The sequence below is a fragment of the Cydia pomonella genome, chromosome 15 (genome assembly GCF_033807575.1).
Source record: "Cydia pomonella isolate Wapato2018A chromosome 15, ilCydPomo1, whole genome shotgun sequence".
Classification (NCBI taxonomy): domain Eukaryota; kingdom Metazoa; phylum Arthropoda; class Insecta; order Lepidoptera; family Tortricidae; genus Cydia; species Cydia pomonella.
This window is the reverse complement of record NC_084717.1, coordinates 4,337,261-4,361,904: the sequence shown is the minus strand read 5'-3', so window position 1 is coordinate 4,361,904 and position 24,644 is coordinate 4,337,261. Positions and strand designations below refer to the sequence as shown.

At 34.9% G+C, this 24,644-nt stretch overlaps 1 protein-coding gene across 3 annotated transcripts in view; it reads right to left on the bottom strand.

Annotated features, from left to right (window-relative positions):
• LOC133525604 (connectin-like) overlaps positions 1–24,644 on the bottom strand; it is a 386,177-nt gene that overhangs the window by 24,815 nt on the left and 336,718 nt on the right. For 2 of the 3 annotated variants that reach the window (XM_061861917.1, XM_061861918.1), the window contains one exon: positions 11,823–11,853. The exons of the other annotated variant lie outside the window; for it this stretch is intronic. The gene's annotated coding sequence lies outside the window, so the exon portion shown is untranslated. The remainder of the gene's footprint in view (positions 1–11,822; positions 11,854–24,644) is intronic. 3 annotated transcript variants of the gene reach the window in all.

Sequence of the window (24,644 nt, the reverse complement as noted above, 5' to 3'; positions counted from 1 at the left end):
CTTGTGGAAAGAAAAGTACAGTCAACGATAAAAGCTTGTACTAAACATGAATTTTTGGCCAACAACTTATTTAATAGGTACCTATATGTTTTTGATTTGCAGACCATTTGACTGGACTTTGATGTTATCAATATAACTTTTATTCAAATGTGAATGTTCTTCCAGAAACTATATCCATTTGGTTAAATATATTTGCTAACATAATATTAAAGGCATTACAGATAAAGTGTTACTAAAAGATATTTTTATTTTGTTTTAGTGAACATAATATTTGCCTAAACCCTTAGGTTGAACCGCCAGGGTCACCATAAAATTTATATTTGCCAGAATCTCGCAAGTCCCCGCGTATTTGTACAAGTTCTAATCAAAGTCGAGTTTTAAACTCGTATAGAAATAAAGCAAAGATCCAAATGAAAAAAAACATGAAAAATTCCCTTGATTTTAGGAGATTAAAATATTTCTGCTTTTACATGTTGCTATTTAAAAGCCGCTTCTAAAATCTCAAATAAGTATCAAAAATTTAGAATACTAAGTGACGTTTATGACAATGGCTTGGTTGCATAAGTTGAGTTCAATTTGCCACCAAATTCTAGCACTTGTAATATAACTGCACCTAACAACCACAATGTACGTGACTGCAATGCGATATCCTAAACCATTATAGTGGTTGGACAAAGATATATTCGCTGGTCATACAAATGAATCTGCACTATTTGTGGTTTTAAAATTTATATAACTGCGGGAATGCTATTTGTCTGGTTTTTGAGTAGTTGGAATGTTATACAATGATCTACATACTCTTCTTCACAGGCACTACCGACTAGGTTAGACAGGAGACCGATTTTTGAATTTCGATTGCTCGATTTCCTCACTTGAAAATCTGTGTAAAATCGAGAAATGCTATTTCTGAAATACGAGCGATAGAAATTAGGAATCTTGGTATTGCCCACTCGTTTTAAATTTTATTAGTGTAATTTAAATGCCTTGTAGTGAAGATAGTATTTAATGAATTACACGAAATCAAGCGGTCGAAATTAAAAAATCTGCCCCCTGGTCTTCGTCTATAATGACACTCCCTAAGTTTGATTTAGTCAAGTCGGTGAAAAGTTAGCTTAGATGGACTCTTGTAGGTTTTGTTCTCCCTTAAAATACAATGATGGCATATTACCATAAAACCACCGCATGTACACATATACACATATATTAAAGTTGTTTGCTGAGTAAAATAAAATAATCGGTAAATCCGCGTCACTTTTGTTTGATTTGTACCCCAAAATAGCTCCGCAGTGTCCGCGGGCAAAATTCCCTTTTTATACCCCCGAAATCATGCGGAAAAAAGGATGTTCGAATAGAATACCAAGCATGGATTCGGACCAGTATTTAACTGCGCTCACCCGATTACTTCGCGCTTACGAGTCTACAGGTCATAATACGCTGGTCCGTTCTAGACATGAACTTGTTCGTCCTCTTAAATGAGAATAGCTGCCAGAAATTCAATCAACCACCCTAAAGTCGAATGGGACATCTTGGGGAATATTATTTTTCTCCGAACTGACAACCCTGTCTATATTTCATTATTTTATGATGTTGTTTAGTTGTTTAAAATTCGTTGGGGTAACTCAAAATGGTAAAATGATTATGGGAGAAACATATTTATGAATAATTTCGTTTTCTTTAAGGGAGAGGGAAAAAAGCTATATGATTTACAAGAGGGCAAAGTTTTTGTTCAACCCCTTGTACTAATATTGATACCCGAGCAAGCGAACAATTCCAAAGTGCCATGAGTGGTCCTAAAAATGGAATTTTGAGCGTTGCAAAGGTTTCAAGGCACGAGGGTTTAACAAAGTTTGCTCCAGAGACCTAAAATTTTTCACCGCACCAATACGACAACGTTTTAAATATTAGTCATCCGTTTAAAATCATTATTAACATTTTTATTCTACCAGCCATCATGAGGAAAAAACTCAAAATTTGCATCAGATTACTTTGTCACTTTTTGTGTTCTTGATGTATTTGTGTTTATGTATTCCGACTGGATCACGGAATCCGCTCCATGTTAGCTTTTTGCATTGTTATCAATATTACGGCAGTACTCCGAATTTCAACTGGATCAGATACCGGGAATTCGTTCAAATTTTATATCAGTCATCTTTAATATTTCTAATAAAATTATTCATTTGATCAAATGTATAATAATATACGTACGCAAGGCAGTGAAGCTAAAAAAATGTAGTAATAATAATAAAAAGTTTCTTCGAAAAAAATATTTTTTGTTACAAGCGTTTATCCCTTACTGTACTTTTCTTACCACCGGCAACTAATACTCATCGAGACAATTTTTAAAACCCCAGAGACCATTAGGTTGTGCTGTTTCATCACAGAGTTCCTATGGCCACCTTCTCTCTCCATCATCAGGTTAGCTAGATGATACCATTATATTGCATTGTCACTCGACTTACATACGTAGACAAATATTCAGCTCAATCGGAAATCGGGAAGTGGGTCAAATTTAGCTTCCAATATTTGATCCACACTAATACAGTCGCAAACTTAGATGCTAACAGGGCAAGTTAAATAGCTAAAAGATTGTAAAAAGAAAGTTATTTAATGTAGTGAGTACAGAAAGACCACAATCCTATCTATTTTGTGCAACAATATTGTTCAAAAGACATTAAGCTATGTACGTATCTTTAGTAGCTTCATTTCTAAAACCCAACAATAATAATAAAAACATCAGGATACAAAATACTTGCTCTATAAAGATTTCAATCCCGTCCAAATTGAAAGCCAAATTGCAATCTTCTCATTTTGAATAATACTTGAGATCTGTTAACGGATTTATATTCCGTTGAGACTGTCATTATCAGTGAATTCTCCCGATTTTCTGGTCCAATTAGAACAAGGCGATTAAATTTAATATTAATAGAAAAAGACATAGACGAGATTTTTTGGGTTAGCGACTTGTAAGAGATAAGAATAAGATATCGGTTTTGTGTGGATACTATGTTTTTTTTTTTAAATGGTGACTGTTTTCTGGACAGTTCTGGATATACGTTTAGGGCCGGAATCAGTTGGCGTATTTGAAGGTACTGTGAAGGTTAGAAACCTTCACAGTGTCGTGGTAGATAACTGGCAACGATTATTTGAATTCAGAACTATCGCCCTGCTGGCGGAATAAAGATCTGTAGGCGATTCATTCTGAAAGCGGCAAGCATTTATGGTAGTCGATATTTATGTTATTATTGTTTGAAGAAAAAATCAATATTACTATAGATTATCAGAGATCTACCTCGAGCGTTTACAGTCCACACCTCAGATAGACCGTATCCCTTTACAATACTCAGCAGTAGGCAAGGGCAACAAGCTGTATATGATGATGATCGAGTCTAATAAAACTAAAGTAACAATCAATTTATGCTCGTAGCTGGAAACGATAAAAATAAGTATAAACAAATAAATTACGAATCGTAAGCAGCCTATAAAAATGCAATAAAAGTCTAAGATATATGTGACCACCATGTAAAAAAATAGAAATAAAGTTGAGTACACTTTAAAAATTATATTGATTAAAAAGTGGCGTATTAGGTACTCGTATAGAATAGAATAGTACAAGATGATAACAGAAAACCGTAAATCGTACGTACCGTTGTTGACCACATTTGCACCGTTGTTGGCCAACTGAAATTTGAATCAATATAATAGAAACTTGTTATTTTAAACATATATTTTATTGAGTTTTCAAGACTTTGTACGGTAATGTGCCGAGTTTGTGATGGTATTATTATTTTTAATATGAGCGTATTGAAGAGCTTATTGGAAGGTGTTTTTAGTGTTCCATGCAAAAATATGCTCACGGAACACTTATGGGATCACTTCGGTCTTGCAAATGGGTTAAATGCGTTTTTTAAATAAATAGAGTTTTCAGAAAGATTGTTGTCATTCACGTATAAATACCTAAATATTATCAAACTGATTAGAAAACTAGATTAGTAGATTAAACGTTATTTGAACAATTTCAATGTGAATTTCTTTTTTCAATGTAAAATTTACTATTATAATATTAATAATACAAGTAATAGTAGTTTATATGACTGCTACATAATGAAAGGCATTAAAACACAAGTTTAATGTGGGTTTAAAAGTATCACACGAGTGTGTAATGCCTAATTACGCAGAGTTACATACACTATTTTATCTACACACATATTTTAAACTACCAAAGATATGATATATGCCAACATTGGGGCATCGTTGCTCTTTTGGCGGAACTCGGGAATATGTGGCATGTGGCGGCTTAACTGAAATATCGTTAGCGCTCATTTTATTTTTAAACGTAATTTTTGCTATAGTTACTTTAAAAACAACAAAACAAACTCATTATATACTTAAAACTAATTAATAGATAAACTGTACGTCAAATTGGCGGTAAATTAAAATTTAGTTTTTTTCACGCATGTCATGCATTCGTAGTTTTTTTATTTATTCAGATACAAACTAGAGTCGGGGGCATATTTCCGTATCGTTACACAAATTACGTTATATAAATTAAACATGCGAGATTTGTCAAAATTGCATGCAATTTACATTTCATGTCGAACAAAAAATCTCGTTTGATATTAGAACAGAGGTCAAATCGAATTTGCTTTTTTCAGAAATGTTCGAAAGTTGAATGTCATTACCAAATCGATTTTGATGTAGTAACAAAGCAATCACAACATTTTCACAGATAAGAAATTGGTTGTAACAAAACAGTTTAACTTAATGTTAGCCATTATTTACTGAATTTTAAGGCATCATAGGTTTATGATATATGTGTAGATAAAACATAAATTTTAATATTTCTAATTATTTTTTGATTGCTACAATTCTAAATCCACACTACCATACCAATCTCTGAACCATCCCAATGCATTATTGGCGCCTCAGGCGAAATCGATCGGAAGCCGAATTCAATACAAACGTAATAGGATCTGCCATGCACTATCAGATAGATCAGTTCGATTGCTTATTGTGTACGCAAGCGTGAGCGAGTCATGGTCTCACCTTGGACGATCCAATGTATGGTGACCTCGAGGTTAAGACGATGCATTGTAAATTTTGGCGTCAGGTATCTTGATTTATCTCACCACAAAACTTATGAAAGCATTGTTTGGTGAACTGGTTATTCAGGGCATCGACTTATTTCTGTACCTGCCGTTACACGATTGGTTAACTTTTATAGTAGAGAAATTCGTATCAAATTTGTGCAGCGTGCTGGGCGCGCGATGAGATAAATGGTTGGTCGTGGTTATACGCTATCGTTGTAGGCGGGTACGGTGGCCGGCCATTGCTATGCAAGCATCAACAACAACACTAAAGGTAAATCGAGGCATTCAGCGACGGACGATTGACTTGCCGCGAGTCATAGAGTGCGACGAGTGTGTCATTGTGCATTTGAATAAATGTACGGTTCGGGAACCTTTGGATATCATGCAGATAGTAAATGGGACACTGACTTCTGGAGGCCAATTGAAACGTACATTTCGATGTATAAATGCCGTCACTTAGATCATTAGCGCGTGCATTTCGCTCGTTCTTGGCCGTACATGTATTAGCGCGAGCGAGACGTACACCGAACGATAACAAACGGACATTATTGTGATCTTAAAATTAAGTTCGAATTGGACTCATGAATAAAATTATAGAATGAAATAGATGACTGAAATGCTAAAGACGCCGCTGGTTTGAATCTGGACTGGGGTATTCGAACTTGGTCGCTTATTTTTATTATTTTTAATGTTTATTTTCTTGTATGTTTACATACATTCATGTTTACATTTTGATTTATAATACTAGTGTTTCTTCCATAAAATAACACAAACGTAAATGTTAAATAGAATAATTTCAATTGTTCCTGAAATGAGCTGAAGATAAAAAAAAACTGAACTGTAAAATTTGTTTTTGATTTTATATTGAGCTGTCATTACACATTTAAATTGTACTACTAATTCATACGAACCGAGTAGGTATAAATGAGATTTACTTTTAAAATACTGACGTTTATAATTTTTTTTTATTGTTTATGTTAAAAAATATTAAATTTATTGATTTAATAGCCGTTTGTAATTTTTTTACGGAATGTTCAATCGTGGCTGAATGCAGGATAGATGCCTTCGATGCCTAATCTGTCTAAGAATGACAATATCTATGGCGGCCGAATGTTTGAAATGTCACCGTACGTATTTAAGAATTATTTCGCTTAAAATTTAGTTTCTTTACACGCAAGTGTGATGAAAAACACTGTGTGTGCCACGGGTGGTACAAAAATTACGAACTCGTGTTTATTATATGTTGGCCTAGTGGGTAGTGACCCTGCCTATGAAGCCGATGGTCCTGGGTTCGAATCCCGGTAAGGGCATTTATTTGTGTGATGCGCACAGATATTTGTTCCTGAGATTCCTGGTTTTCTATTGTATATAAATTTATATATGTCCTCAGACAATGATATAGAGTACCCACAACACAAGTCTTCTTGGTTTACAGTGGGACTTAGTCAATTTGTGTAAGAATGTAAATTCTTGTTTACCGCCCTTAATACATAATGTACTATACCGTCTATGGCGTTTATTTTGCACGCACAAATTCACCCCCTCTCGACCCTAAGATGCCTCGATCTTTAAGAGTAAGCCACATACACACACATACATGTAGACGTAGACGTAGTAGACATTTCACAGTCCGTACAGACCAATAGCCAGTGAATAACGATATAGATAACCTCCACTTACCCGATAACACAATTGACGACGTTAAAGAATGGGCGTATTTAAAATTGCCGCTAAAGCGCCCTAGGGGGCAGTAACGTTACCCCACTTAAGTTCCTGTTGGGAATATTGGACAGGTCTTTGAGGTGAGATAAACTTATAATGCGTTATTTTGTCTTATTCCACGTTCGTTAATAATATTGAATTTACTAATGGTATCATAACTATGTTACTGTAGAAACCTGTTTTTAGTGAAAACGTGTCTTGTCTAGTTAGAACTAGTTTTAGAAACGCCTTGGCAAAATCGCGTTTTCATATATGAAATCGTGCTTTGGTAAAAATATTTAAAAAATCTGTTAAATTTTCTAATACATGTTGATCTTTTTTTTTTCTTCTTGAATTGATGTCCAATCTTAGAATTGATGTCCAGTTGTCCACATCATAAAAAAGTCAAGCCTAACTTAACCATATCATGATGTGATCAATTCTAAAATGTGTTTTCATGAAATACTGCAGGCGACAGTTCGTTCCACAGTTTAGCTGTGCGAGGCAGGAAGTTTCTGGAGAAACGCACAGTTGAGGACTACCAACCATCTAAGTGGTGAGGATGGAAAAGCGGCAAGAATTTCGAAAAACGAAGTTCCTTGTCACGCTTTAAACATAACAAAATTCGGATACATTACACTCTACAGTTTAATTTTTTTGCTCCTCTAACACCCGGCACACCCGGTATAGATAGTCATAGTGCTAAATAAAGTATATAAGTAATTTTATTGTACATTTTAAACAAAACCGGACAAGTGCGAGTCGGACTCGCCCACCGAGGGTTCCGGACAAACTTAACCTATTTTTTATTAAGATATATTTTATTTTATTTATATAAGACGATATTACTTGCCAAATTTCATACTTCTAGGTCAACGGGAAGTACCCTATAATTTTTTTATTCCCTTGAGAGTGTCGAAATATACCTACGTTTTTTGCGGCATAAATGACCGTAACTTGTTTTTTACTTAAAAGTTTGATTTTTTCACAGCTTGATGGGACTTTACTCCTGAGAACCTATATGGTTATTTCAACTCGATATCTCCTCGTGTTCCTGAAATAAAGGGTCTCGACAGACATACGGACGGATGGAATACAAAGTGATCCTATAAGGGTTCCGTTTTTTCTTTTGAGGTATACAACCCCAAAAACGACCCCAACTAATAACAACTACAGATCCGTAAGTCATAAGAAGTTCAGACGAATCGCCTAATGGTAAGCAATTACTATCGTCCATGGATACCTCTAATACCAGAGGGGTTACAAGTACCGTGGGCGACAGTTCATTCCACAGTTTAGCTGTGCGACGCAGGAAGTTTCTGGAGAAACGCACAGTTTTGGACTGCCGCCCATCTAAGTGGTGAACAACCAAGCGCCTTGTCAATGGAAATAAGATTATTTAACTAGAATTCCATTAAGCGAACAAGCTGAAATTAATATGAAATTATATATTGACGTTATTGGTTTGCTCACTATTAGTACTCTTGAAGGAATTCATTGCATTTAGTTCCTCAAATTGCCGTTGGCGATAGCTGTAGCAAGCACTGACGCTGTCTGTATAATATTATCCTATTATTATATCATCTGCTATAGGTATACTGCCTATAGCTGGCGGACGCAAAGGCTTCGTCTCGTAATACAAAGTTTAGGCCTAAGTTATTCGACCGGACTAAAAGTAAAAACGTTTTATTTTAGTTAAAATTTGACCCAGGCAACATAGCCCATTGCAAATACAATTTATGAACTTAAAACTATTATTTTAAAAACATATGCTGAAAATTTCATATTTTCACGAAATATTTTCTAAACCGTTTATTTCGACGCGAACCATAAAGTTAGCGTACTAAATCACGCGCTATAATTGTTTTTGTTACACAATAGAATAAACTTCTCTGCACATTACCCGGCGCCCAGTTTTTTACTCGACTCATATTTCTTCATAGCACTTAAGTGGGAGTTCATTAAAATCCAGTTTTACTTTATTTAATGTTTTTATTACGATGTGCAAACGACAGTTTCAGAGTGTCGAGGGAACATGAATCCTGGATTTATGGGGCAAAGTTGCCGCTTTATGATAAAGTTGAGCATACTGGGCAAAGTGGACCATTGGCATGCGCTGCAAGGTCAGCGGGTGACTGCTGGGAATTGGGAATATTTGCTTTGTTAAGACATTTGCATCCATATTATGTTCAAGTTTGATGATGTTACAACGGTTTTGCCGTCAAATGCAAATAATGGCAAGTTCTATATGTTAGTTCCTTTTATTTTGACGACAGTGAAATTGACAGCCACTTTTTTAGAATTAGTTATAATGGATACCACGGTTATGGTACTTGCACCCTCCGTAAATAAATTAGGCTACTTTTACTTACTATGTATATACATGTATATGTATAAATAATATTATTTACTAAGGATGTTTGATATTCAACCCCAAAGGTGGTATAATTTGATTTTTTTTAATGATTTTTCGTATACAAAGTCCCAAACGAAGGTATATTTATATACCTATGCAGTTGAACTCCTGACTTTAGTACCTATCTCATAAGGGTGAATTGAAACTGCTTGGTAACTATTACGTGGGGCCACTAATTACCAGTTTGCTGGACGATATGGGCCTGTCAGTTATTCGCAAAACCTGACAATCGCGAATAACTGACAGACCGATATCGTCCGGCGAACTGGTAATCAGTGGGCTCCTTTACACTTATTGATAATATTTACTAAAATACTTAAATGATAGTTTACCGACACACCGTCTTACATGCATTTTATCCGACGATAGGGACAGTTTTCTCCTCAATATTCCGCGCACAATATTTTTCTTCGTAATAGCATGCATACTTGCAAATACTGTCATTAAAAAAAAGAAATACGAAAGGCCGTGGAACTTGTCGTATAAAGCTTTAGTAAAAGGCAGGGCAATTACGCAAAAACATTGTACCTATTACCGTAAAGAGGCGGGTAAAAACCTTTCGTTATGCCTTGCACATGCAAAACATTGCTTTTTACCTAAAATGATGTAGGAAATCTAATTATTAAGTCAAAGCACGTGAAGGAAAAATTGAAAATTAAAATTATGGAATGAAAGTGCACACTATAAAATATAGTACGTCGCTAGAATTACCTCGTAAATGGGTTTAGTTAAAAATGCTCTCTTCCTGGGGAATAAATTATGAAAATTCAATTCAATGTGCCAGTGAACAGACCCAGTATGTAGCTACATTTTGTTTCTGAAATAGTCGGAACTAATATAATAAGTACCAGTATGTACAAAAAACAGCATATATTCGACCAATAATTTAATTCCGATAGTATTTGTTTATCGACTAAACGGTTTTCCAGTTCAGTTACCAATAAATTGATACGTTTAAATTGTTAAAATGCCATAAAATCATTATGAACCATAAAACATCACTTACCATTATGAACCTTAATACATACATTTTTAATGTATATATGTAGGTACCTTTATGAGCATAATTATACACACTTATCCAAACAAATAAGCTTACATCCTTAATAGAGAAAGAAATAGCCTAAAGTGAAATACATATCAATAAATGGATTTCGTTGTTCATGTTTGTCTTTTGTTAGCAGTCTCACTTCATTTAAATTATATTTTGCGAGTTTAAGTGCTTCGCTTTTTAATGAAAATACTAAAATGAATATTTTATTGGCATTTGTCTATTGCCAATAAAAATACAGTTACTTCTCTTAACCTCAAATTAGCTCAAAACTAATCGAGTTCCAAGGTAAAACCTTTAAAAAAATTGTGGAAATATCTGGAAGAAAGTTTTCGACAGCAGTGATATTATCATAATTATTTACCATGAATGTGCTTCAGCCCTTCGCAGAACAACTCATCTATATTTACGCCGTACTTGTGGCATTAGGGTTCGTCCGTCGTTAGTGCCGTTTTATTGTGCATTTGAACAAGTACCAGTGAGTTATGGAGACCTAGAACTAATGCGGTTGTTGATAACGATCTGATGCTCAGCTTTTGTGTGAATGTGACATTTTAGAGGTACATACTTTTGGTTCTCGTGGCTTGATTGAGAGCGAAAAATAGCAACAAAAGAAGTTGAAAATCAGAATGATTTTTTGTGTGAGATGTAAAAAAATATGGATGTGCCCTTTTATACTTTTGATACACTTGCTATTTGCTTAATTTTATACTTTCATTATTGTATGTTTTATTTAAGAAAAATTCAAGTAATCAAGCTGACATGAAACACATTTCATTACTATGCATATACTACACATTACATTATTCCCATAACTCTCAATAATAAATCGACGAACTTTTTCAAGTTTCAAACTTTATCAGTTAACAAATAACTAACTTTTAAATTCTCAGATCATTTAGCTTCGAAAAATATTATTTCGGATTCACCTTCCAATTTGTAAAGCCATTTTAAATCACCGAAAAATTGCATCAGACCGTTTAACAAAATTGTCCCAATATCTATAACTCCAGCGCTCGCCCCGGGCAAAGTTACCTACCTCACAACTTTCGCAAACAAGTAGCGGATTCACTATTACTCTAATAGCAGTTACGTCTAATATAAAATTGGTTTCAGCTGAATGGGCATCGTTCGGACTCCTGTTATTGGATCAGATCCAAGCCGAATACTGCTTGCTTGCCTTTTTTCCTTCGTGATACTCATTTTTATGACGATTTCTGACGATGGACAATTTTCGCGAATAAATTTACTTATCATATTTTACTGCGGCCCCAATAGATTCGGTCTACTATATTCATGTTTATTTATTAGAGATCGTGTCATTCACGATGATGCGTGCCTTGACTCGTATGGACATGTTATTAAAGGTTATATTTGACTAATCTGCGCGTCATCGTGGATGACGCAAACTATAAAGCTCATACGAGTTTGGGACGCGTGTGTACCATATCCCAATAAGTTTGGTATCCTAGTAAATGGAGTCGTTTATGGTTTTATAACATTATTTTCTGGAAAAAAGGGGTAAGTGAAATCATCCAAGGCAAATAAAATAATGAAGGTTGCTTACCTTTTTCAGTTCGATTTTAGAAGGATTGAATCTGCAAAGAAAAAAATATATCCTGGTAAGTTGATATTAGCATGAAACATTTTTTTTTAGTGTTTACTTGGTATATTCATAAAATATATATATTTTATAATACAATACCCATACTCTTTATTGCACACCTCAATACAGAAACAATATACAGAATAAAGCACATTAAGAGTTAAACAGCAGGTGGTCTTATCGCAAAAAGCGATCCCTTCCAGACAACCTTTAGGTAGCGGAATAAATACATTAAATTAATTAATTATTAATAATAATCATAATGGCACATGTTTAGGGTTTATTACGTGACTGAAATCTATTTGAAATAAAGTAATGAAAATCCTAAGTGTCCTGATATTAGTAACTACTTATGATATAAAGGTCAAGACATATAGATATTTTTAATATTTCATACATTAAGGCCGGCGCCCCACTTCAGCGCACGCTATGTACACGACCCACGTTCCTATACAAAATTTCGTGGGCTTGCCCACGGTTTGTATTAAAACGTGGGCCGTGGATGTAGCGTGCGCAGCAGTGGGGCGCCGGCCTAAAGCTACTTCATAGTTTCTTATGAAATGTATACCTGTTTTAAAGCAACATTGCCTTTTTCCGATACATACTAAGATTTTTTTTAGATAAGTACATTATTGTAAAATGGGTTCGTACCAGGAGGAGAATGATGATGATGAGATTAGTGAAAATAGAAACTTGTTTCTCGGTTGAAAATGCGTTCTACGCGTATAATACTAACTAAAACACATCTTTTCGAATAAAATTTAGCATCAAAATTCTGTCCGAAACCTGTCCTTATCTAGAAAGTTCAATGGATCAGAAAATTCATCTTAGACACGTACAGTCAACCGCATAAACGCGCTCCGAGCGTGCACGTAAAACATGATCCAAGTGCTGGTAAATTTTTCATTCATGAACCTGTCTTAGATTCTAATTCACAATAATGGTTGCGTTCGCCCGCGTCATAACGCAACTGCTAAAGGATCCCGTGGGATCGAGGGTTTGGTAAAAATGTGTTTATACATGTAACAAGGACGGGTTACACTGGAAGAGACGGGAGCGAATAAAGTTTTCGAATCATTGACTGGCTCTTGCATCATTTTTCATTAAAATAATGTATTATGTAATACGTAAAATGTCAATTTGTAGTTGGAATACAAGCCTTCGCAAATAATATTCTTATTATGTGTTGAAAAGTATATTTTTTACCTTACTGCGTCAGAAGAAGGGGAATGTTTTTCGAGCTTATGTATGTCCATTTCTTTGGCACGCCCTACAGCCTAAACGGGTGGACGGATTTTGACACATGAGATGTCGTTGAATTTGTCAGAATTTTGGTAGTGACATAAGCTATATCAATTTTGAAAATTGCGCCCGCAAATGCTAAAAGGGGGATGGTTTTTTTCTTACCATAGCAATATGGGTAGCAAATGGAAGCTAGTGAAAAGACCATTTCAAAGGTATACGTAAGCAGTCGGTTTTTTTATGTTTATGATAAAAAATCCTCTTGTTTCTTATAATTTTTGTTGGGTAGTCAAATCTTTGTTTTGGTTTTTTGATTGGACATCAGTAACGAAACGTCAGAAATAAAGTTTACAAAATAAATTCGCGGTTAACCCGGTAAAAATATGTATCATTATTTATGTCAGAAGACGCATCTAGATGTTTACCATACAAACAATGTGTTTTCTAAAAAAAAATTATTAATCTAATTTAGCTATCCTTTTTAGCTATAAACCAAATTCATATTGTAAAATAAAATAAGTTTACATCAAAAAACAAGATTAAAAATAATGACACTCATATACTGAAATATTAAAAAAATATTAATAATTTTCTTAGTAAATGACATTTATTTCAGTATATAATTTATATAGTAGTGTTTTTACTTGAAATAAAAACAAATTAAAATATTTTCTGATATTAATTTTATTTGTTCTAACAATTCTAATTGTAATGTCATTTATTATTTATTTCAATTCAACCACGCTCACACAACAAAACAGGCCACTTCCATACTCTGTACATCATCACACCCTCACCTTATGTTAGCTTAAGCCAAATAATAAAGATCATGTTTTACGAACAAGATTTCACCCCACGTGGCTTCCCTTCGGCCCATCTTGATTGGCGAATACTTTATCTTGATGCGTACTTATTTTTTTAGGGTTCCGTGTTATTGAGGCAACTAATGTAATGAGTAAAATATCCTTATCGACTACATCATCGAACATACATATATAAGTTAGAATGGAATAATATAAAATATGAAGTATAAAGTTAACGATATTATTTTCTATATGTGTGAAATAAAACAAAATCATGTATTTAAAATTAGACATGTTGTTTATTAAGTTGTCATGAAATAACTGTTTTATATTCTGTCAGAGTCCAAACGAAAAACTTATTACACAATATATTTATTATTTAGTAGATTTTTTTGTCTTTCCCATCACCAGACCTTTGGGAGACGTGCGCGAAGCCGAAGCCAACACGTAGAAGCCCTTTTGACACTTTAATTAAAAGTAAGGGGTAAGTACGCCGAGCGGATGCGGATGCCCTGTGAGGGTGTAAAAACTAAGTATTTTGAGTTGATGGAATCTACAATTAATTGCTGTAAATGAAAAAAAGTACTTGGTAATTCAGTTGCTTACATTTTTTATACAGTAGATTTATTATTAGCAATGTTCAAAACATACATAATATTGATATTAGTAATTAAATTCAGCTGAATTTAACTTGAAGCTAGCTAGCTTATCAAACGGAACATTACTGAGTTTAAACCATCATATTTATTTTAATATAAATTAAGAGTAAGTAGGTAGATACAATTGGTAAGTTTTACCTACTTCATGTAAACTTTAATTTTTATGTTTGACAATATTTTAATAATTTTATTAGCGGGTTATCTTTTTTTCTATTATACATAATTAGGAATAGAGACTTAACAGAAAGAGAACCAAACTTTCCGAACCCTCGCTAACTTGCCCAACTTTTTTACGTTTCGATTTTAGTAGCAAAGCATTTTTTATGAACCCCATTTTGTAAATTAAAAAGGGTGGTGGGCTTAAGTTATTTATGAAAGCAATTTAAGTGTATACATTAAGCCAGAAATTTTGTTTATGTCGCACTTTTTGTTTCGCAAATTAATTTAGCGAATTACGGTGATTGGTTTATTACAACGGAGACTTGTTTGAATTAATGAGACAGTTGAAATGGGGCTTTTAAGAGTACTTAGCCCCTTGTCTAATTAATTACTAAGTTGAAGGTCGACTGTCACGTTGTATTGTGTATGCAACGGTTGTTGGATTTTATTATCCTCCTAACACTGAAAGAAGAGAGTTAGCTCCTGGTAGCGGAAAGAAAGGTGTTACGGAAGATCCTGGGACCTATCAAGAGAGATGACGGCACCTGGAGGATCCGTAAGAATGCCGAAATCGAGGAGTTAGTGGCCAAACCCAATATCATCGGCGAAACGAAAAGCCACAGACTTCGCTGGTTCGGCCATTTACTGAGGATGGGTGAGGATAGAGGTGTTAAGAGAGCTTATTTGGGACGACCGACTGGTCGCCGTCCAGTGGGTCGGCCCAGATACCGCTGGAGCGACAGTGTACAGGCGAATCTGTGCCAACTCAAAGCCGATAACTGGCAGGAAGTGGCACAGGATCGGGACAGGTGGCGTTCTCTCGTTTTGGAGGCCAAGACCCTCTTTGGATCACTGCGCCACAATAGTTAGTTAGTTAGTTAAGTCTCGTTATTCTTTCAAAAGGACGAATTTAGGTAAATCGAATTTGAAACTAAGATCCAATAATCGAAGGTTCCAATCCAAACTCAAAATTGCAAAAACAAAAGAAAACATCGAGAGGAAACCGGACTAATCCTAATAAGCCCTAGTTTACCCTCTGGTTCAGATGGCATTCGCTTTCATAAAAGCTAGTGCCTACGCCAATTTCGGGGATTAGTTGCCAAGCGGACCCTAGGCTCCCGCGGCTCGTGGGACACGCTTGGCTTGAGCCGCAGAATGCCGGGACAACGCGAGGAAGATGATGAGGATCGATATATAATGGTTCTGAGTAGACATTTAATATCATAAAATAAAACTTCAAAAGATATAAAAAAAATGTGTTTAGGTAGGTAAAACTCTCAGTAAAATGATCCAAGTATAAATTTTTTATCCCTAAATCTCAAGAATATTTAAATTTATTTTAGTATTGAGCAAACCTCGGGCTGTGTTACTAAAGTTAGGGTGAGAAACTCCATACGTTTGTTAGTGAGTTAGTTAGATATGCTGGGCATTTTCCACAAATCGACAACCATTGTGCCTATTTTGCGTGAAAACGAGGTAGCACTACTCTAGCCACCCCAACTCTTCCACGAAACCTTGTTCCTGTATACTTCTACCTGTTTACAGTCTAGGAGAATATGTTTTGCTGTTTCCTCTGCTTCCATGCGTTTGTTTATGTCCATTTAATTTGTTTTAACGGAAATACCACAACTTTTATAATGAAACTCGGTCAGCGCATTCAAGTGTTTTGATCTATTTTAATGCCCTACCATTCCCTAACCACAACAGTTGGTCAATGAAGTTTTTTAGTAGAATGAACCTGTTTTTTTTAATACTATGATGGTGGCAAGGAAGCGTGCAGCCCACCTGATGTTAAGCGACTACCTCAGCCGACGGATCCTTGCTACTGTAATGGTTACACGCGCTTTTTGTTTTCAAAAAGCTAAAAAACAGATTTGCGCTACAAGTCACTATACATTGTTAACCAAGGGATGAAAGGCACCCATTCCTGTCGAGGTAGTTTGGCCAATATTTCGAGGCTGAAGTAGGCACTATTCACCCGAGTTAAACACTCTAATTTTTATTTCGAATAGAAGGAAAGTAAAATACATGTATATTAAAAAAATAACATGACTTAGTATAACTACCGTAGTATAGACGACCGATCTGGCCTAGTGGGAAGTGACCCTGCCTATGAAGCCGATGGTCCCGGGTTCAAATCCTGGTAAGGGCATTTATTCGTGTGATAAGCATAGTACTTTTTATGGATACTTTCAATTCAATTAACAATTTAGGTAAGACTTTCGTTATTTATGGAGTGCGGAGTTAAGTATTAGAATGGAAACTGTCCAAGAAATCGATTTAAAACCATATTTTAATTACCTATCGTAAAAAAAGAACGTACTTGGAATATATAATGCTCTAGTGCAGAAAAGTATCATTCTCGCATACTTTGTAGAACAACAACGACCTACTTTCAAAGCATAAGAACCGAAATATTTTATTTTTATTTTATCACTTTGCAGTACGTATGAATATTTTACTATTAAACCCATTAAATAAACAATGAAACCTCTAAGGTTAAAACCCGATCCCAAAACTTCCAACTTCCCGAAACCCTAAAAACGTTCCGTACACTTACTTTATCAGCCCTTTGTGGGGTTCTCAAATATTGACGCGTGTCATGTCGAAGTGTTTGCGTACATTGTGCGGGGTGCAGGTTTGATTCCCCGGTGTAATGCAATAGTGTACGTACGTTTATTTGGAAACTCTTAGGCTTGGGGTTCTGTGAAGCATTTAGATTAAAATATATATTTTTTTTGTGACATTATGTTTGAATAAACATACAATAGAAAGCAATCGAGTATCACGGAATGCTTTAAAAGTGTGTCAAAATAAACGTTGTATCATTTAGGTACATCTAATGACTATGACAGTTCTCTCATTTTTTAATTTTAATTTGTCGTATAATATACATGAAGAACCAGAAACATTTTAACCACGCATTTTTTAAGCAAAAAGAAGGGAAAAATGTTGTATGTGTTTAGTCAATTTCGCCAAAAGAAATACTTATTTGTTGGATTTTTTTCGTTGTTTTTAATGTATTTGTACATAAAAATCAAACGTTTTTAGTGAACCTGTCACATAAAATTAAATTATATATTTTTTTAGTATATAGTATTTTTATAGTATGAACTGGACTCCTTCTTGAAGGAGTGGCCAGACATAGCACTGGACAGAGATCAGTGGAGAGATTGGGGGGAGGCCTTTGCCCAGCAGTGGGACACGACTGGCTCCAAATAATTATAATAATATTTTTTTTAGTAAAATCTAGTCATTTGTTATTTGTCACCTTTTTACATCTATCAATCAGAATTTTTTGAAAGCGCTGGTGGCCTAGCGGTAAGAGTGTGTAAGGTTTCGGAACTTATGTACGAAATATCGTTTGATATTTACCAGTCACTTTTTGGTGAAAGAAAACATCGCGTGGAAACCGAACTAATCCCAATAAGGCCTAGTTTACCCTCTGGGTTGGAAGGTCAGATAGCAGGCGCTTTCGAAAAACTAGTGTCTATGCCAATTCTGGGGATTAGTTGTCAAGCGGACTCCCATGAGCCGTAAAAAAATGCCGAAAAAAAAACACAGAATATTTAGACTACTTCCCATAATAGCAACATAGCTATCATAAAGGCGTTTAGCACTAAGTAATAAAATGATAAGGAATCCGATCAGGAATACACTATTAAAAAAATTCGGGTTTCCTGTGAAACACCGTGTATAATGATATGTTAAAAGAATTTTTTCATTTTATTTCTATTATTATATACAAAGCTTATAAGAAAACTTCTGAAATATTTCGACTTTTAATACTCATGGAGTAATAACTTTGTTACTGATATTGATAACTGAAAATATTAAATTAATCTTTGTTTTCCTAATTAATATCAACTGTTTTATAAGTACTTTTTTAAATATTTTCATAACTCAGCCCCCTTAATTGTAATGAGCCCTTTTTGGCAGTTTTTTGCCTTTAAACTATTTATAATTCGAAATTAAACTACCTCTACCGCAAGTTTTTACAACCGTCTCACGCCTGACGAATTTTATTGGAATCGACTGGAGTCTCCCGGGACATTGCAGTACCAGCAGTTTGCTTATGTTGAACTGTAAACTGGATGTCTTTTGGACGGAACATTCTGTATTATTCACAAACCGTATAAAGGAAAAGTTACATGTAAATATTGTTTACCCAGGGTAAGTTATTTAACTTATTGTTTGTCGAATATTTCGTCATGTTACAACCAAAACAATAATATATTTTTATTTAGAATAACAATAAAAAAAATTAACCGTCGTCGTAGCGCAGAGAAAATGGATATGGGTGGGGCACGTTGCAAGAATGGACGAGAGTCGCTGAATGGAGGCCCAGAGCGGACACCCGAGGGAGCGATAGACCACCGCAGCGCTGGGTGGACGATATCCGACGACACAGAGGTCGGGACTGGCTGAATCAGGCACAAGATCGATAGGAGTGGAAGAAGAGGGAAGAGGCCTACATCCAATATTGGATCACCAAAAGGCGGCCATAATGATGATGATAAAAAAAAATGAACCTTGTTTTGGTACTAGTACGTTTTACTATGGCTCTGTACCCCTAGTGTAAATTTATTCAATGGCGTAACGTGACGTACGCGTTTACGTTAAGTCTCATTTTGTATAGGATTTAGAGTTTCCAAAACGTTCCACTTGGCGCGCTGTTTCTAAATCCCATACTAAATGAGACTTAACGCAAACGCGTACATCACGTCACGTAATCGAATAAATTTACACTAATATACTGAAGTGATTAGTGAGTAATAACTTTCTAGCGTAATAAATAATTCTAATAAAATACAATATCGATCCAGAGGCTCGTATTCTTCTCTCACTCTCAGTGAGCGTAAGAGCGAGTAAGATGGATGTACGTACTCGGGACCATAGATGTCACGTTTCTGAATGTTTAATTGTTAAAAGTTAAAAAAAACGTATAGGTAATTTTGTGCTAAAAATGTTACAAAGAAATTGACAGTTACAGTGGCCACGTACACGCCGCAGCAGTAATGTCGCAACAGTAACGCAGCTGCGAATACCTTTTTTCAAAAAAGTTCAAGACAGTGATTGAATTAATAAAATATATAAATATCATTCTTGAGACAGGAGACAGCAACTTTTTTAAAATCCTAATTTTATATGAAGCAATAAAAACACGAAACAAACAAAGGAATTTCATAAATCCAAGTATATTATCTCGTATTAAAACGAATAAAAAATGAAATAAAACTCAAGCAATATCATACAGAAATACTCATAAAGCAAGCTGCGGGGGGTGCAAAGAGGGGTCCTTACTTAACTCACTAGCTAGTTTAAGTAGACCTCTCTTTCCCCCGAAAATTGTACAAAGCTTGCAGTAAAACGTGAATTATATAGATCAATGTATGTTGGTCATATTATATTTTGTTTTCTGGTTTTGTGAGGAAAATGGCGAAAAGGTCATAAGTCGCGGGCACGGCCCACGTGGCGGATCGTAATGAGAGTTGGGATTTTAGAGTATGTTCCTTAAGCATTAGTCAAGCAGGAGGGTGTATTAGTTGGTAATTACTATTTCTAAGCAATTCTATTTGAAAGCAATTTTGGCAACATAATAAATATTAGAAAAATATTTATTGACAATAACAATATACATAATGGATATATACAGATGATTAATATAACTAGCTTATATCTAAAATAGGCCCTTGAGGCATTGTACCAAGGATGCTGGCGGCATTTCCTCGTTGTATCGCAATACTGATACGTTGTGCGAGGAAGCCGCCAACTCTTCGGTCACCAGTTACGTCAACCAGACGTGTCGCGATTTCTCCAACTTGTGCGCGCTGGGACCCCATGGACCGAGAGTTTCAACGCCAAATAATAAATAAATATAAAATAAATATTATAGGACATTATTACACAAATTGACTAAGTCCCACAGTAAGCTCAATAAGGCTTGTATTGAGGGTACTTAGACAACGATATATATAATATATAAATATTTATAAATACTTAAATACATAGAAAACACCCATGACTCAGGAACAAATATCCATGCTCATCACACGAATAAATGCCCTTACCAGGATTTGAACCCGGGACCATCAGCTTCGTAGGCAGGGTCACTACCCACTAGGCCAAACCGGTCATCAAAATCGGTCGGTAATTTAATTATACTTACAATGACATTTCGCTCACGTTTGTACAGGAAAAATTCAAACTCTAGTTAGAAGAAGCAGCACCCCCTTATTTTGTTATATCTATTATGTTGATAAAATACGCCAAGTTTTGTCACTTTACGAGTATATCAAATACAATGGATGCTCAACCACTGAAAATTTTCAACGTTGTATGAAATAAATAAAAAATCTGTTTTGGATTTTTATTTGTTTTCACATTATTTGAAAATGTGATATACAATACAATAAGCCTTTATTTAACAATCTTTTTAACTAGTTTTACAAAATATAATAAAATATCTTTTTTCCTAATTTCGCTTATCTTAAACTTGAAAAACTATTGTTATATATCAACGTTCAGTTTCAGACATCAGAGTCGAGATTGTCTTGATTTCCAGCTTAGACCTCCCCCAAGTTTCTCCAAAGTTCCCGATCATGGGTTTGGGGGATAATGTGATATATAAGTTATTAAGTAAAAAATCTTTTTATTTCTATTTTTTTATAAACTTCTTACTTGAAATTCAATAAATTTAACATCAAAATTAAAAAAAAATAGAAATAATAATGTATTTCTACTTCAAAACTTATACATCACATGTTAAAATAGTGTGCAATTTTTTTATTCATAAAACATAAAACATTTGTGCACGCCCTTGTGATTGAGGTATAGTTACAAAACTTGGTGTATTTTATCAGCATAATAAGTATAAAAAAATAAGCGGGTGCCCAGTAGGAAAATAAAATATATTTTTTTTACCAATCTATTACTCAATAAGACACACTTGTATAAACGTATTAGCAATAAGATGAGATGGAGATGCTGCACACGTGCAGATAGATATGTTTTCTAAGTTGCTAAAAATTATTACATTTCATAAGCCAGCTATTGAGCATAAAGTAAACGTAATAAATAATCCAAATATCCCAAAACTCTTACTTTTTTTGCTATAAAGTCAAATACCTTCAGAAATATTAGATATGTTAAAACATTTTTGACGTCAAAATTTTTCAGAAAACAAAGTCATACCTCTCTCGCAAGATCATGATCATTATATTACCCGAAATAAAACTATACCTTCTGCTGGATGAAGAATGTTCAACGATCTGTCATTACAAATGAAGAACTGTTGGACGAAGGCAGCACTTTAATGACATTCATTGCATTCTTGACCAGATTCTTGGTATACCTTATTAGGAGTTTTTCCACGCTACTTAATTTAGTGTCGCCACTCACTAACCTTTCTGCCTCATTGACTTTTAGTGATATTTATTAGTTGTCAACCCTACCCCAACCGGCTGTCTAAAAAAGGTTTTTTCGCCTAAAAAACTATTCCCCTGTAAACATTTACTAATAATTAAATACAGTTTAACGCTCCACTGTACTATTCAATTCTCCGCTTAGTTGCACGAAAAACGCGACAAAGCATGAGTGATGTATGTACAGTTCACGTCGTAAATATCTGTACAATTTTGAATCTTATCGCTTCGTAATAAGGAGAATAGTGTCTACATATCTTTGACGTCGACCGCGCTATCCCAGTTTCCACTTAATGACCTCCGTTGCCACGCCAATACGTGCGCTATCGGAACGGAATAGAGTTGATAAATTGTTGGATAAGTTTGACCCAGATATCTACACTTTTATCGTCTCTTATAAACCTCAGGAAACGTAATCTTGTATACTCAAATGATATTTCGTACAAGTTCCGAAAAACTCATTGGTACGAGCCAGGATTTGAAGTCGGACGTCATATCCACTCGGCCACCACCGCTTTCTACCTACCTATTTTATATCAATATATTATTTATTTTCATTGATAAGAAAAATCTTAATATCATTGAATAGCATACCAACCTAAGCGAAATAACTTTTTTTGATTCCCTACATGCGCCATTAAGACAAAACATTCGCCATTTTTGGCCAGAGCCTAATAAACTACGGCGTGCATTAGTGTAATACGCCTTAATTCCGAGGCTGGAAACCCTTGCCATTTGCCACCGAGCCCTGGAAACCGCCGAGAGGTTCGTAGAAAACATGTTTCCGGGCGTTAGAGAGGTAGGATGGGGTGTCGTGTTTCGTTTTAACATTTTATTACTATTCGCTAGAGCAAGGTTGCAAGTTAGCATTAGCTGTGTGCACAACATGTTTTCTATGGGAAGAGGATTGGAGTCAGATAGTTTATGATAAGAACGCTTAAAATTCACATATTTGGCAAGTCAAGTGCGATCACCGCTTTTATTTTTTCCAATTGGCACTTCGTAACTACCTACACTAATATGTAAATGTCACAGTTTCATGTCATCTGCCTAATAATACATAAGTAAAAATGCAACTGTGGTTTATTTGTGCTCTTAACCCTTAAAATGAACGTGACTTAATTTTCATTCATCGATAAAGAGATCAGCTTCAAGCATGTGACACATGGCTGCGATTCTCGCTGAATTAGTAGATTGTATGCTTGTTAACCGCCGTTTTTGTTACAAATAAATGTTCCGTGAACAAAGTTTTGTACGGAATACCAAAAAACAGCTAGCTGTAGGCTGTTGTATTTAAAATGTTGCTATGTATTTTTCATGCCACTACGATGTCACTGTAAATAATGTATTGACTTGCAAAATGGCCCTTGAGGCCTACTTACGAGTACAGAATATTTTTTAGAATTTTAAAGCAAAATCGACGTTTCTAAGGAGTTTTTCTTTCATGTTCTTTTATGCAGCTATACCTCTTACATCTCCAACCTCAACCACACAACCTTTAACGTCTAACTTCAAATAAATCTTACCTCCGTAATCTTCAAACGGTCTAATGTTCTTAGCTACCTATAACTCAGCCTGCGGCCGTACACGCATGAAATTGGCTCATCCTTTGCGGTCGCCATGTGACTGTTTACGTCTTTGATCCTTTTGTACGAAAGGGTAATCAAGTGGATGGTACTGGTTCAAAGTTTAGAATCAAAAAGTCGTATTATTGATTTTATTTTGATAAAGGACTGGACAGATTAGTCTAATGTGTAAAGTTAAGTCGTCCAAAATAGATTTGATGTTTTATGTCAAAAGCAAAACAAAATGATGATGAAAATGCGTACCATACTTACCATCACACGATTTTGTTTATTTTTTCTGACTATACCTATTAAAAGAACATTATTTATGCAATTTTAAATAAATCAAGCTGATCTTTAAGTACATTTTTTTATTACAAATCAAGTTTTAAATATAATTTTGTCTTTTTTTCTTGTTTCAGAACGCAACCACTTATGACCGAATATTTGGATAATTGTATTTGTATCATTCACTTCTTTAATTTCATTTGTTCTTTCTCTTATTTTTCAACAACTCCCACGTGTAAGTAACTTCAATCAGTACCCCTAGTGTAAATTTGATCGACATCGTAACGTGACGAACGCGTTTGCGTTAAGTCTCATTTTGTATAGGATTTTGAGTTTCCAAAACGTCCCGCTTGGCACGCTCTTTCTAAATCCAATACAAAATGAGACTAAACGCAAACGCGTACGTCACGTTTCGAAATCGAATTTATTTACACTAGGGGTACTGTACTCCTAGTGTAAATTTGATCGACATCATAACGTGACGAACGCGTTTGCGTTAAGTCTCATTTTGTATAGGATTTTGAGTTTCCAAAACGTCCCGCTTGGCGCGCTCTTTCTAAATCCAATACAAACTGAGACTAAACGCAAACGCGTACGTCACGGTTCGAAATCGAATTTATTTACACTAGGGGTACTGTTCATT